Source organism: Camelus bactrianus, chromosome 13 (genome assembly GCF_048773025.1).
Source record: "Camelus bactrianus isolate YW-2024 breed Bactrian camel chromosome 13, ASM4877302v1, whole genome shotgun sequence".
Lineage (NCBI taxonomy): Eukaryota > Metazoa > Chordata > Mammalia > Artiodactyla > Camelidae > Camelus > Camelus bactrianus.
In genome coordinates, this window is record NC_133551.1 from 49,440,783 (window position 1) to 49,453,753 (window position 12,971).

The following is a 12,971-nucleotide window of genomic DNA, read 5'->3' on the forward strand; positions in this document are numbered from 1 at the left end:
TAGGAACATTTACGGGATAAAGATTGGCAGTTGACTCAGGAAGAACGAGGGAAGAATCAAGGATGACTCCCAGGTTGCAGCATGCAGTTAAGAGATATCAGTATTAGAGAGACAGTAGAGTCGGGGAGGGAAGATGACAAATTGCTTAGGACACACCGAGTTCGAGAAACCTGTGGGACATCAGGCGATGGTAAGAATTGGAAGCACAGTAGCTGAACTCAAGGACATGGATGCTATACCCTAGGAAAGATTTGGGGAGGAGCCATGGAAAACATCAATATTTAAAATAGGTTTGCCAAGGAAATAAAGGTCAAAAGATATGAAAGAATGGAGAGAAAGGGGAGAACCTGGAATGTTCAGGGTCATAGAAAGTGGCAGGATTTAAGGAGAGAGCATCTTTGAGCTCCAGTGCGGGCAGGAGCCACATTCTAGGGAACTAATATATAAACAGGAGATGAGGAAGTAGGAGTAAAAACATGCAGACCATCCTTGCAAGAATGTTGGATGAGAAGGGCATGGCAAAGTATAGCCTCCAGGGAGTTAGGTGGTTTTATTTAAAATTGTAGTTTGATTTTTTAAAAATTGAGATATAATTCACATACCATAAAATTCACTCTTTTAAAATGTATTATTCAGTGGTTTTTTAGTATATCCACAAAGTTGTGCAATCATCACGCCTATCTAATTCCAGAACATTTTCATCACCCCAGAAAAAACCGCATACCCATTAGCAGTCACTCTCCATTTTCCCTTCTCCCAGTCCTCAGCAACCACTAACCAGCTTCCTGTCTATATGTATTTGCCTATTCTTGAAATTTCATATAAATGGACTCATATACAATGTGATCTTTTGTGCCTGGCTACATTCACTTAGTTTTCAATGTTCATCCATATTATAGCATGAATCAGTCCTTCATTCCTTTTAATGGCCCAGTGAAATTCTGTTGTATGGATAAACCATAATTTATTTATCCATTCATCAATTGATGAGATTCTATTGTTCCCACTTTTTGGCCATTATGATTATGTTATGACATTTGTGAACACGTTTTTGTGTAGATATGTTTCCAATTCCCTTGAATAATAGGGATGGAACTGCTGGGTCTCAGTTGATTCTTGTTGGGAAAGATTAGGTGTTGCTTACAGGCTGAGGGTGCGGGAGCCAGCGGAGGGAGAGGTGGGAGATACAGGGAGGGAGGAGGAGAAGGAAGTAGGCGCTGGAGAAGGGCTACTTTCTTCAGCCTCCCTCTCTTTCTCTGTTGGCACAACCTTAATGCCCTAACCTCGCCTCACAACTACTAGATACTCTGCACACACACCACACTTGTTGGCCACGGAGCGAATCCAGCGCGTGGATAAAGCACCCTTAGACCTGTCGCAGATGCGTCTGGGCCGGTAGTTCGTTTTCTGCTGCAGTTCCTAGCTTTAGGGTCTCCTCTGGTTAGAGCCTGGCCCATTCTGATTTTTTTTTTTCCCGTCGATTCTTTCACAGGTGAGTAAAAACAATTCACCGTGGAGTCTGAGTCTGACTCTTGGTTCTTCAGGTCATCCAGGGCTCCCAGTCATCCCGGATAAAGAAGCATGCCCAATACCAGCGGTCGGGGACCAAGAACGCCAGCACTCAGCACTATGCGCTGCCCATCGCTGCCACCGCGCACGCGCCACTTCGCCGCCAAGGAGGAGGCGGGTAGTGGGCGGGGCGGGTATCCCTCGGACCAATCAAAAGCGAGGGCCCCCGCCCTCGGAGCCTGTGGACCGAGCTTGACCCCGGTGGTAGGCGGGGGAGGCGGGGCCGGCAGCGAGGCCGCGGAGGGGGCGGGGCTCGGGGCCTGGAGGCGGGGCCTGGGGCTGTCAGTCCCGCGCCCGCTGCCGCCGCCGCGGTTCCTTACATGCCGTGGCCCCGCTGGCTGCCAGCGCTGCCGCCAGCCGCCCGCCGCCCCGGCATCCCGAGCCGCCTCCCGCCGTGCCGGACCCGGCGCGCAGGTAAGGCCGGCCGCGCTGCCGAGCCATCGCGTCCCCCTGCTCGGCAGCAGTCCGCCGCGCGGGCGCCCCCTCCGGGCTGTGTCAGCGCCGCGGCTCCTCTTGCCGCCCGGGGGCGGTCCCGGGGGGCGGGACGACCGTCCTCCCCATCCCCCCCAACACCTCCCGGCGCAGCGCCTGCAGCCCGGTCCCCGGGCCGCGCCTCCGCATCCCGGCTTGGGGCGGGCCCTGAGCACCCCCTTCTAGGGCCGATTACACAATCGCTGAGGCTGGGGGCGGGGGTCCTCTCCCGAGCCTCGGTCCCACACCTGTCCCTGCGCCGCTCTCCCAGGCTGAGGGCTGGCACCTAGCTCGACAGCGGGGGCCCGGAAAGTTTCACTTTGTGGACTGGGTTTGTTGACATCTGAGAGATGCGGGGAGATGGAGACTGAGCAGCGAGGATGCGCCTCGCGAGCAGCGTTCCTTTTGCCCCAGGGTGGCCCTGGTCCAGGTTTCCTTTCCAGAAGTCCTACCGAGAGCCCTTCTCGGGGCCAGAGGCTGCTGCAGGGCACACGGGTCTCTCTGTACGTTAGCGAGCCTGGCCTCTGGCTTGCAGCATTCTGGGGACAGCTCAGCCTCCTGCTCTTCCCCTTTTCCTAACCGAGCATTGATAGAACATGTAGGCGAATTTACTTAGCATTTCCCTGACACTTTGTATTTGTGAGGAGCTTTGCCACCCCTGATTAGTTAATTAACAAGGTTGGAAAGCAAAATAGATCCTGAAACGGATGGCTAATACCTTTAGTCTAGCAACTCTTTTGAGAACCATTGAGAGCTTTCGGCTGTTTGCGATAAGAGATGCTTTTGGCCAAGGTGCTGCCGGGAGAGCTATTCAGTGTCTTCTGGTTGCTTTGGTAATAATGGCAAGGCTTTTTCTGCCTCTCCCTGCCTATACAGTTTATTAAGGGTCGTCAGCCTATGGTGAGCTTTTTCGTTTTCTTCACTTAAGCAAAGGAGGAATTAGAGGTGTTGCTGACAAAGCAGTTAAAGGAAAAAAACAAGTTTGGATAGTTGTCTGCTTTACTAGATTACCCCTCCCGTGCAGAAAACCCTGGTTCTTCCCTATCTTCCTGGTAGGACTGTAGCCAACTGGGTTGGCATTACTGGTTCTTAATTTAGTCCATAGACCTCTTGCTGCCTGTGGTTTACAGAACTGCCTAGTCCTCTAAGAGTGGGCTTAACTAGCACTTTTATCTGCCCATTAAGCAGTACAACTTGAAATCTTTTATAATCAGGCACTGTTGTAGTGTTGAATCTTTAATACTATCTAATTCATTTTAATAGTGTTTCTATAATAATCTTTCTATTAGTATGCCAGTTCTGCAACACCAGTACTTTTAGTATAGAGGCAGCAATTTACTGGAAATATTATCATGGAAAAAACAGTTTTCCAACAGATTTGCAGCCCACTTTACTTAGATAATTACTGCTAGGGGCTGTTAAGGTTTTTAATTCTTTGGTGCAGTAGGTGTTACAAATGTTTGATCTATGAGGTCATTATGAGGTCATTCCTCCTTGTAGAAATGATTTCAGTTACTGTATCACTTAAAATATTTTTTGGACTAATATCATATGCATTCACCTCTCTCCACCCCCATGCTGATTTCTTCCTGAACAAGGTACAGAGTTAACAAGATTTAGTTTTGGTAATGCCTGCCTAAATTTTAAGAAATACGATATTTCCTGTATTTGGGAGCCTCTATCACAGCCATGATGCTGATTTTTTAAGGGTGCTTTATAGATAATAACTGGTCTAATTAGGCATTGGTTCCAGGCATTTGTTTGTGTGCTTTATAGACATGAACTTATCCAATTCTCACAACAACCCTTTAAGGGAGGTACTATTATTACCCCAGTTTCAGATGATGAAATTGAGGCCCGGTTGATTGATTCAGCTCATATAGTTAAGTGAATGACAGCCAGATACTAATGTAGGCAGCCTGAGTTCAGAGTCCAATACTTAAGCACTCTGCTATCCTACCTCTGTAGGTTATTTTTTTCCAGCAAGTATTTATTTCTACCTGCTACCTGTATACACTCTGCACTGTGGGCAGAAGAGCACTTGACAGCCTGATAACAAACACTGGGTTAGGAGTTCTTGTTCTGGTCTTCACTCTGTCACCAACTAATCTGTGATTTTGAGCAGGGTACCTCATCTCCCTGCCTCCCATTTCCTCACTGGTGGAATAATAGCCGTTGAAGCAGAGGAACTAACTAGCCTTAACCTCCTAGGGAGCTGCATACAAGAATTAAATGTCCTCCTCCCTAAGGCACAGTATAAGATCAAGTATCAGATGAGTCGGGTGTGTGTGCACGTGCGTGTATGTATCATAGAGGACCAGAGGGCATGCAATGGGTGGCTACCCTGGGAAGGGAGTGGTTGAGAGACTTCATCTTAAATACTTCAGTATTGTTTTATTCTGTTGCCACCGGCCTCATTCCTTTGTAATTAAAAAAATAAAAGACAAGCAGAAAAGAAGTCCTCCTGTGGAAGTAGGGTAGGGTAACCACATGCAGGACTATGTCAGGAGCATTTGTGGGGGACCATTTTGGCATCATTTTGTAGGAGGCTTGGAGTCAGATGATGACATGACCTGAATGATCCAGGAGTTCCCAGAATCATGGCAAGTCAGGGTTGAAAGGTAACTTTAAGGTCATGGAATTTAACACCCTCCTCCCCTTTCTTCCTTTACCACCCACCCTGTGGTTGAACGCCCCACGTGTGTGCACCTGTCCCATTTGGTGCTCATTCTGCTCCTGCTCAGACATCTCTTGGGTCATACATTTGGTGTGCTTCACAATTCCATGCACCAAAGAAGCTGGGATTGTATCCAGTGATAGGGAACAGGAAACCACAGAAGGATTCTGGGCCCTTCTGGCTTACGCTCTTGAAAGATCATTGTCTGTGTGAAACCTGGATTAGAGGGGAAGCTCTAATCCAGTTAGGAGGCCTTGGCCAGAATCTAGGATTGAGGGGATCCAATCCGAGACAGGCAATGGCCTGGGATTGCAGAAGGAATGCACCCTGGAGAGAGAATCCCCTGTACCTAGTACCTGCCTGTCCACAAGCATCAGAAAGGAGGAACATGTCAGCATCTCCCAGGGGTCGGGGGCCATTGGGCGTGGAGCTGGGAAGTCCGGTGTGATGGGGCGGAGTGACAATTATGTATGTGTGTCCCCCAGAGCTGAATAATAGACTGTGGCTAGTGTTCTGCAGACCGGAAAACAGATTTTCTTTCTTCTCAACAGGGGAGTATCCCATGGGAAACTCTCTCTGCCTAATGAAGAAATAGAATAATATTTCCCCTTGAGTGTTGCAACCTCTCACCCTGCTTGTTCAGCCTCGCATTGTGCTTCTTGGTCATGATGGAAATCTGGTGGTATTTGAAGGTGGACCAGGAGGAGACACTTGGGATGCTTTCTCCTGATTTCGTTGGGAAATCTTTGGGCTATTCTCTTCTCCAGTGATCCCTGTTAAATACGTGTGGTAGAATCAGCACACCCCACGGGGAGTGCTCAGAGAGTTATTAGAAGTTTTTCCTTCCAACGTAGGTTGTGTGGCCCTTCAAAGAGGGCATGGCGTGACATGATTACATTTGACAAGAAAACAGGATAATTTGGAGGAGGCAAATGAGATTTACACAGGAAGCCACACAGACAGAGAAAGTAGTTGCGGGCGTTATAAGTTCATTTTTCTCTTGTTACTTTATGTTTTCCTGGCTTAGTATGCAACATTTCTTAAAGATTCATGTTGACAAATCTAGACGTTGAAATATGTTGTCTCATAGTATATGTGGAAATAAACTGTAGAATTTCAATTTTTTGCCAGGACAATGTCGGTCTTGGTTTTTCACTGTCTTTTAGACAGGTGGTTTTCAACCAGGGGCAATTTTGGCCCCTAGGGAACATTTGGCACCATCTGGAGACATTTTTGGTTGTCACGACTAGGGGCAGAGTACGTGCTACCAGCATCCCGCGGGTAGAGACTAAAGATACTGCTAAATGCCCTACGATGCACAGGACAGCCTCCCAAGCAAGGAATTGTTCAGCCTGAAATGTTAATAGGGTTGAGGTTGAAAAACTCCCCTTTAGATGATTAAAAAAAATTGTATTAGGAGCAAATTGAGGTTAAAGGGAAGAGGAAGAATAAGGAAATATAAAGTGTTCCTTGACTCCTTAAAAGTGATAACAGCACCCTCCCTTCTGACCTGCAGGAGGAGAAGCAACTGAACAAGCTGCCAGAACACAGGCGTTTGTCTGCCACCCAGGAGCTGTTTCAATAACTGGATTGCTCAACACAGTAGTTTGGAACAGGAAGTAGAGGCCCTTGTAGTGGGACGAGGCTGTGGGGGTAATTTGTGGGGGCAGGAGTGTTTATAGGCCAAGAGGGGAAGCTGAGTCCTGCCAGAATAATTTGGGAAAGTTCTAGGGAATTTTTTCAGAGGTGGTTTTGTTGGGGACACTGAGTGTCATGCTCAGAAGAGAGGGTCTCCACCCAGGGAGGTGGAAGAAGGAAACCTGGAGACTGTTGATCTGAGTGTTTCCCAGATTCATCTGCCACCTGACACAGTGGAGAGGGAGGAGCCCTTGGTTTTGTTTTCAGGTTGTATCTGTGTCCTCTGGCAACCCTTCTTTCAATGCTTTTTTAGGACGGAAAATTTTAAACATGTACAAAAAAAAACTGAGAGAAGAGTATAGTGAACTATCTACCCAAGGCTCAACTTCAGTGATTGTCAGCTCCTGTCTGATCTTGATCTGCACCCCACCCATGTTAGACTCCTCCCTTCTTTTAACCAAAAAAAAATCTAGAAAATAGCTTAAATTATTAGTGATCGCCTGCTTATCTGGGAAGGCTTGGCACTGAAGGAGATGAATGATTTTCTGGTGCTTAGTTCTCCCCAGAGGAAAGCTGATAATGGACATGCATGATTATAGCAGCCATGGGAGCCTGAGGAGTAGGAACAGGCTCAGGTTTTCTTGGTGGGAAAGCACAGGTGATCAGAGACAAAGTTCTTTGCTTTTAAACCTCATGCGTTGGGGGTTGGGCGGGAGAGAAGCTGGAGTTCTCTGCAGGTGGAAAGGTTTTTCTGGATCCCGCAGTCCGGAGTCCTCTCAGTGCCTGGAGGGAGCTTCACTTGCGTTCTTTCTTTCCCAATGACCCCTTTTCTGTTTCATGAGCCTCTAGGTGTGTGCTGTTGTGGTCCTCTGGCTCGGCCTGGCTCCTCCCTGGAAAGTGCAGGGCAGGGTGGAGGGAGCAAGAGAGGGGTTCGTCCCAGTGGTTGTGGCTTCCCATCTGCAGGAGTTGCTCCCCTGCATCTAGTAGTGGATATAGGGCTGTTGGGTACCAGCCCCTGGCAGTCCACCCCAGACAGAGTCGGCACTGCAGTTTACACTTGGCAGACAGAGCTCTCTTTTCCCAGTTGTATCTCCTTGAGCTACAGGATTAATTTTTTTTAGGCCACTGGAGAATTGGCATGCATTTACTTGACTCAGTGTTGTGCAGTAATACGCACACAAAAACTGGCTCCAAAGGTTGAGAGAGTCCTTGAATAATCAGATAATTGATGTCTATGAATTTCAATTAGTGCTGATTTCTACAAACGTAGACATTCTGGACCAGATTCACCAGCAACTCCATTAGTGTGAAGACCTGGGCCCCTGCACGGCTGTATTTCCATCCGTATTTTATTTATTAAATGCATTTTTAGCCTCTCCTTATTCCACACCGAGGTATAGGTGGTATTAGCTGCTGAACATCCTGTATGATGATCGTAGATGTTCAGGTGTCATGCCTTTCCATGGCGCGGGCAGCTCCTAGTCTATTTATGAGTTATCTACTCTCATCTACTCTGTGCCTCTGTTATGTGCCAGGCACTTTACTCACATAATTCTATTCCTTACAATGCTTCTAGATAGAAGAATTAGTATCCCCAGGTTGCAGATGAGGAGACTGAGTTTTAGAGAGGTTAAGGAATGATAGGAGGTAGCATTGGTTTTAATCCAAAATTTGATTGATTCCAAAGCCCAGATGCTCTCCACTAAGCCTTGCCTGTCATGGTTGAAAGTTGGTGGGGGTTTGTAGTAGGATTGGTAGGGAAGATGGGGGGCAGGTGCTATGAAAGGGGACTGAGAGTTCTGGTTACTCCAGCTAATGAAATCTTCACACTGAACCCCCTGGGAAACATTGCTCTTGAGTGTGATAAATTACCTGTGTCCTATTTTTGAGCTGACTGTATAAAACAGAATTGCACGCGAGTAGCCCTAAGCCAAATTTGGTCAGCAGATGTGTTTTATTTGGTCCGCACACTGTTTTAGCCTTAAAAAATTGGATTAGTTGTCATCATTTTACAAGTGGGAGATTTCACACTACAATTTCCAAATTTCCAAATTTCTTGGCTTCTCTTGAACCATCTGAAGATCTGGCAACTCTGGGCTCACGTTCCTCCTTGGCAGTAGTTAGTTTTAGTGGCCTCATCCCTTTGGATGTAGCAGAGACCCCCAGTTTGCTATCTTGACCACCCTGCCCTCTTCACTCATTTATGTCACTTGCCAGGACTCTGAAGGCATTTGTTAGAGGCACCCTTAGAGAAGTCCTGCACATTCTCTCTGCCACTGTCTGGGATGTGTTAGCGGAGGCTTGTTCTATGTCTGAGTTAAAGATCCTCAGCTCTTTTCCCAGTTGTGGAGAGTCTGGTGGGGGTGACTCTACTTGGCATGTGAACAGACACCTCCACACTCCACCCCCACCGTGGATTCCCGAGTAGTGGCTAATTGGACCCTGGATGGATTCTTGGGCCAAGGAAGACTAATCAGATATTTGGGATTTAGACACTGAACTGAGGAACCTCCGGTGGGAGGGACTTGTAGACTCAGGCTGAACAGGGTGATGTTGGGAGGTGGCTGCGTGAGCAAAGAAGCTGGATGGCAAGTAGATGAGAGACAGTGTGGCAGCAGAAAGGGAGGAGCTGCCTGGGCTCTGCCTTCAATGTGTTTCCTGCAGTGGGTTCCTCTGTAGCCACAGCTTTCACTCAGTGACATTTCTGGTGTGCTTACTGTAACCCCAGGCGCCATTTAGATGCTTGTGATACATCCGTGAACAAGAACAGACAAAGGTCCTGGTCTCATAGAGCTTATATTTTGGTGGAGGGGAAACAGACAAGGCCAAACAAAAAAGCAAATAAGTACAAAAACACGGAAGGTGAGGATAAGTGCTAAGAAGAAAAATAAACTGGGTAAGGAGACATGGAGTGGACGTGCAGGGTAGTGATGCTGTGTTGGAGAGGTTGTTCAAGGAAGACTTCCTGATAAAGTGATATTTGAGCAGAAATGTGAATGAAGTGAGAAGGAGTGAACCATGAGGGAACCTAGGGGTGGAGCAGTTCTGCAGTTTTGCAAGTGCAAAGGTCCTGGGTGACAATATGCTTGACCTGTATGAAGAACAGCAAGAAAGATATTGTGGCTGACATGCAACAGTAATGCAGTAATGGGGGGGGGGATTAAAACCTCACAGCCATGTTAAAGATGTTGAATTTTAATCTAGTGAGATAGGAAACCATTGGAAGATTTTGAGCATAAGTGGCATGATCTGGCTTATGTCTTAAAAATGTACATGCTGTATGGAGAATAGACTGCAAGGCAGTGAAGGTGTATGCAGGACAACTAATTAGGAGGCTCTGCAATAGTCCAGATAAAATACAGTGGTGGCTTGGACTAGGGTAGAGATGGAGGTGCTGAGAAGTGGATAAGTTCTGGATAAATTTTGAAGGTAGAGTTGACACGACTTAGTGATGTATTCTGTATGGATATGAGAGAGAGGACTCAAGATGATTCCAATCTTTGCGTATACACATTGCTGCAATACTTTGCATTTCCCCTTCTCTTCTTTGAAAACATTCACAGGCAAGAAGGAAGGTGAAAAAGTAATAACGCAAATCTTGCAAACTCCATTTCCAGCAAAATTAGGAGAGGAATGTAATCTATAGACTTCCAAATGTGTGTAGACTGTCCCAAGTAGATGAGGTCAAGTGGAAGCCATGTGGGAAGATGTGAAGGGAGATGGTGAGAGAGACCATAAGCAGTAGATCTTAGGGAGTACCAAAAAAAGTCATATTCTTTAAGAGGAAAAGTGCACCCTGATGTGAAAACACTATATCCCTTGAAGTATAGTCAGTTACACTGTGTCAATTTCTGGTGTACAGCATAATGTCCCAGTTTTTTATACATACATATATATATATATATCTTATATATATATGTGTGTATATATATACATATACACACACACATATATATACACACACATATACACACACACATGCATTCATAGTCTTTTTCATTAAAGGTTATTACAAGATATTGAATATAGTTCCCTGTGCTATACAGAATAAACTTGTTTTTTATCCAAGATATTTTTTTTTAAATTAAAAAGAAAAAAAAATCACTGAAGAGCTGAGAAGAGAAAAAAGATCAGGCCAAAATCTATGGTTGAGGGAACAGAAAGAGAGATGTGCAAATCACTAGAACTCTTAAGTTGCTTTTGCCCTGAGAACTTTTTTTTTTTTTTCCTCCGATCCTAGTAAATATGGGCTTTGGTTTTGGCAGCCTTGCAGGACAAGGAGGTTAGAACTTGAAGTTCATGGCTTGTTCAAGGTGGAAAGTATCATTGGAGACTGTCTCCAAACAAAGCTGGAACTATTCAGGGTAAAGGTGAACCAGAAGGAAAACCATGTCTCCCCACCCTAAGGGACAGCAGGGAAGGTTGCTCAGATACTGGGCTGAGTAAAAGGAAAAAGAAAACGTAAGTTGCAGTCACTGGCCAGCCTTTGTACGGACATTAAGAATGTTTTTTCAATCACCTTGGTTCAGAGAACTTCAAGCCATGAACTGGGTTTAAGGCAGTTCCAGGTTGCTGGTGTTCCCTGTCCCCCTCCTCTGACACCTGGCAGAATCAAAGGTGAATATTCTCTGGAGGAAGGCATCTTCCTAAGTTTGCAGGGCCAATGAGCAGTACAGTCAGAAAGAACAAAGCACATGAGGAAGTAAAACATGATGAGAGAACCAGCAGAAGTAATTGATAGAAGGAAAACAGAAAAATCCTCATAAATTCTTTATGTAGTTAATAATCAGAGACAAATAAATATGTTTATTATGTTCATAGAAATAAAAGCAAGCTTGTAAATATCTTCAGGGAATGAGCAACAATTAAAAGTGACTTGGCAGGTTTGAAAAAGACCAACTAGAACTTCTAGAAATAAAAATAAAAAACAGAAATTTAAAAACACAATGGATTACCATTAGACAGCATATTAGATAAAGTCAAAGAGAGATTAGTGAATTGGATGATACATTCTAAGAAATTTTCCAGAATGCTGTATAAGGAGACAAAATGACAAAAAATATGAAAGAAAGGTTAAAAGACACAGAGCGGGGAGTGAGAAGTTCTAATGGGTATTTAATTGTAGTTCAAAAAGGAAACGAAAGGGAGAATGGGACAGAAGCAACTGTTTGAGAAGATAATAACTGAAAGTTTTCCAGAATTGATAAAATATATCAAGCCAAATATTCATATGCGGAGCACCAAAGGCAAAGAGAAAATTCTAAAAGCATCCAGAAAAAAGACAAATTGCCTTGAAAGGAGTGATGTACACCCTTCTCAATACCAACAATGGAAGCCAGAAGACAATGGAATGATTTCTGTGATGAAGTAGCTGATAGCCAAGAATCCTAGAGAAAATCTCTCTCAAAAAATGGCAATAGAAGACACTTACATAGAAAGAAAATGGAGAGTTTGCCACCACTTTTTGAGTTTGTCTCACTACACTTTCAGCAGAAGGAAAGTGTCTCCACTGATGAAAGCTGAGCTCCAGTAAGGAATGAAGGATTTTAAAAAGAGGTAAATATGTGGGTAAATGGAAATGTAGGAATAATGAAATGTAAAACAGAATTTTAATATTTTCTATGTTAAAATGTAGAGAACTGAAAATAAGACAACAGTAGCCTGTAAGTTAAGAAAAGATTCCAAGGTTCTGGTATTACCCGGAAGGAGAGTAAAGATTAATTATTCTTAGACTAGTAAGTCAACAATGTATATTGTATTTTCTAGAGTAACCATGGAAAGAATAGAAGCAGAATGTATAACATTCCAGCTAGTTGAGCAACAGAGAACCACAGAAAGAATGAAATTGAAAGCATGGAAAAAATGTATACTGTCAAACAACAAGCACAGTGTCAGGTAAAGCAGACATTACGGTTGAAAGCATCACTAGGGATAAAAAGTTATTTTCACCAGGAAAGTACCAGTTTGAAATTTGAGTGCACCTAATAACATAGTGTAATATATAAAGAAAAGGGTGACAGGACTACAAGGAGGGATAGAAATATCCATAGAGCTAAGACTTTTTAAAGAAGAACTAGGTCAGAGGACTTGCTCTGTGCACAGCAGGTCTTGTTATGAAGCTATAGTAATAATGACAGAGTGGAATTGATTCAAGGATGACCAAACTATCCAACAGAAGAACATAGGGAGCCCAGAAACAAACCTGTGCATTTTTGGACTCTTTTTATTTATTTTATTTATTTTTTATTTTTTAGTTGGGGAGGTAATTAGGTTTATTTATTTATTTTATTTTAGTGGCGGTACTGGAGATTCAACCCAGGACTGCATGCATGCTAAGCACGCACTCTATCACTGAGCTATGCCCACCCCCCTATTTATGGACTCTTGATGCATTGCAAAGGATGCATTACATATTAACACTGGATTTTCCATTAAGTGGTACTGGGACCCATGGATATGCATATGGAACAACATAATTTGACTATCACTGTATACAATACATAAAAATCAGTTTCAAGAGGGTTTAAAATTGTAAACATGAAAGGAAAAGCTGTAAAGATTTTGATAATACGAGAGAATATCTTCATGATCCCTGAAAGGGAAGGACTTCCTAAAT

At 44.5% G+C, this 12,971-nt stretch overlaps 1 protein-coding gene across 4 annotated transcripts in view; it reads left to right on the plus strand.

The window, feature by feature from the left end:
* Positions 1 to 1,828: 1,828 nt before the first annotated feature.
* Positions 1,829 to 12,971, plus strand: part of HIVEP3 (HIVEP zinc finger 3) — a 454,010-nt gene continuing 442,867 nt past the window's right edge. For all 4 annotated transcript variants that reach the window (XM_074376695.1, XM_074376700.1, XM_074376698.1 and 1 more), the window contains exon 1: positions 1,829 to 1,983. The gene's annotated coding sequence lies outside the window, so the exon portion shown is untranslated. The remainder of the gene's footprint in view (positions 1,984 to 12,971) is intronic.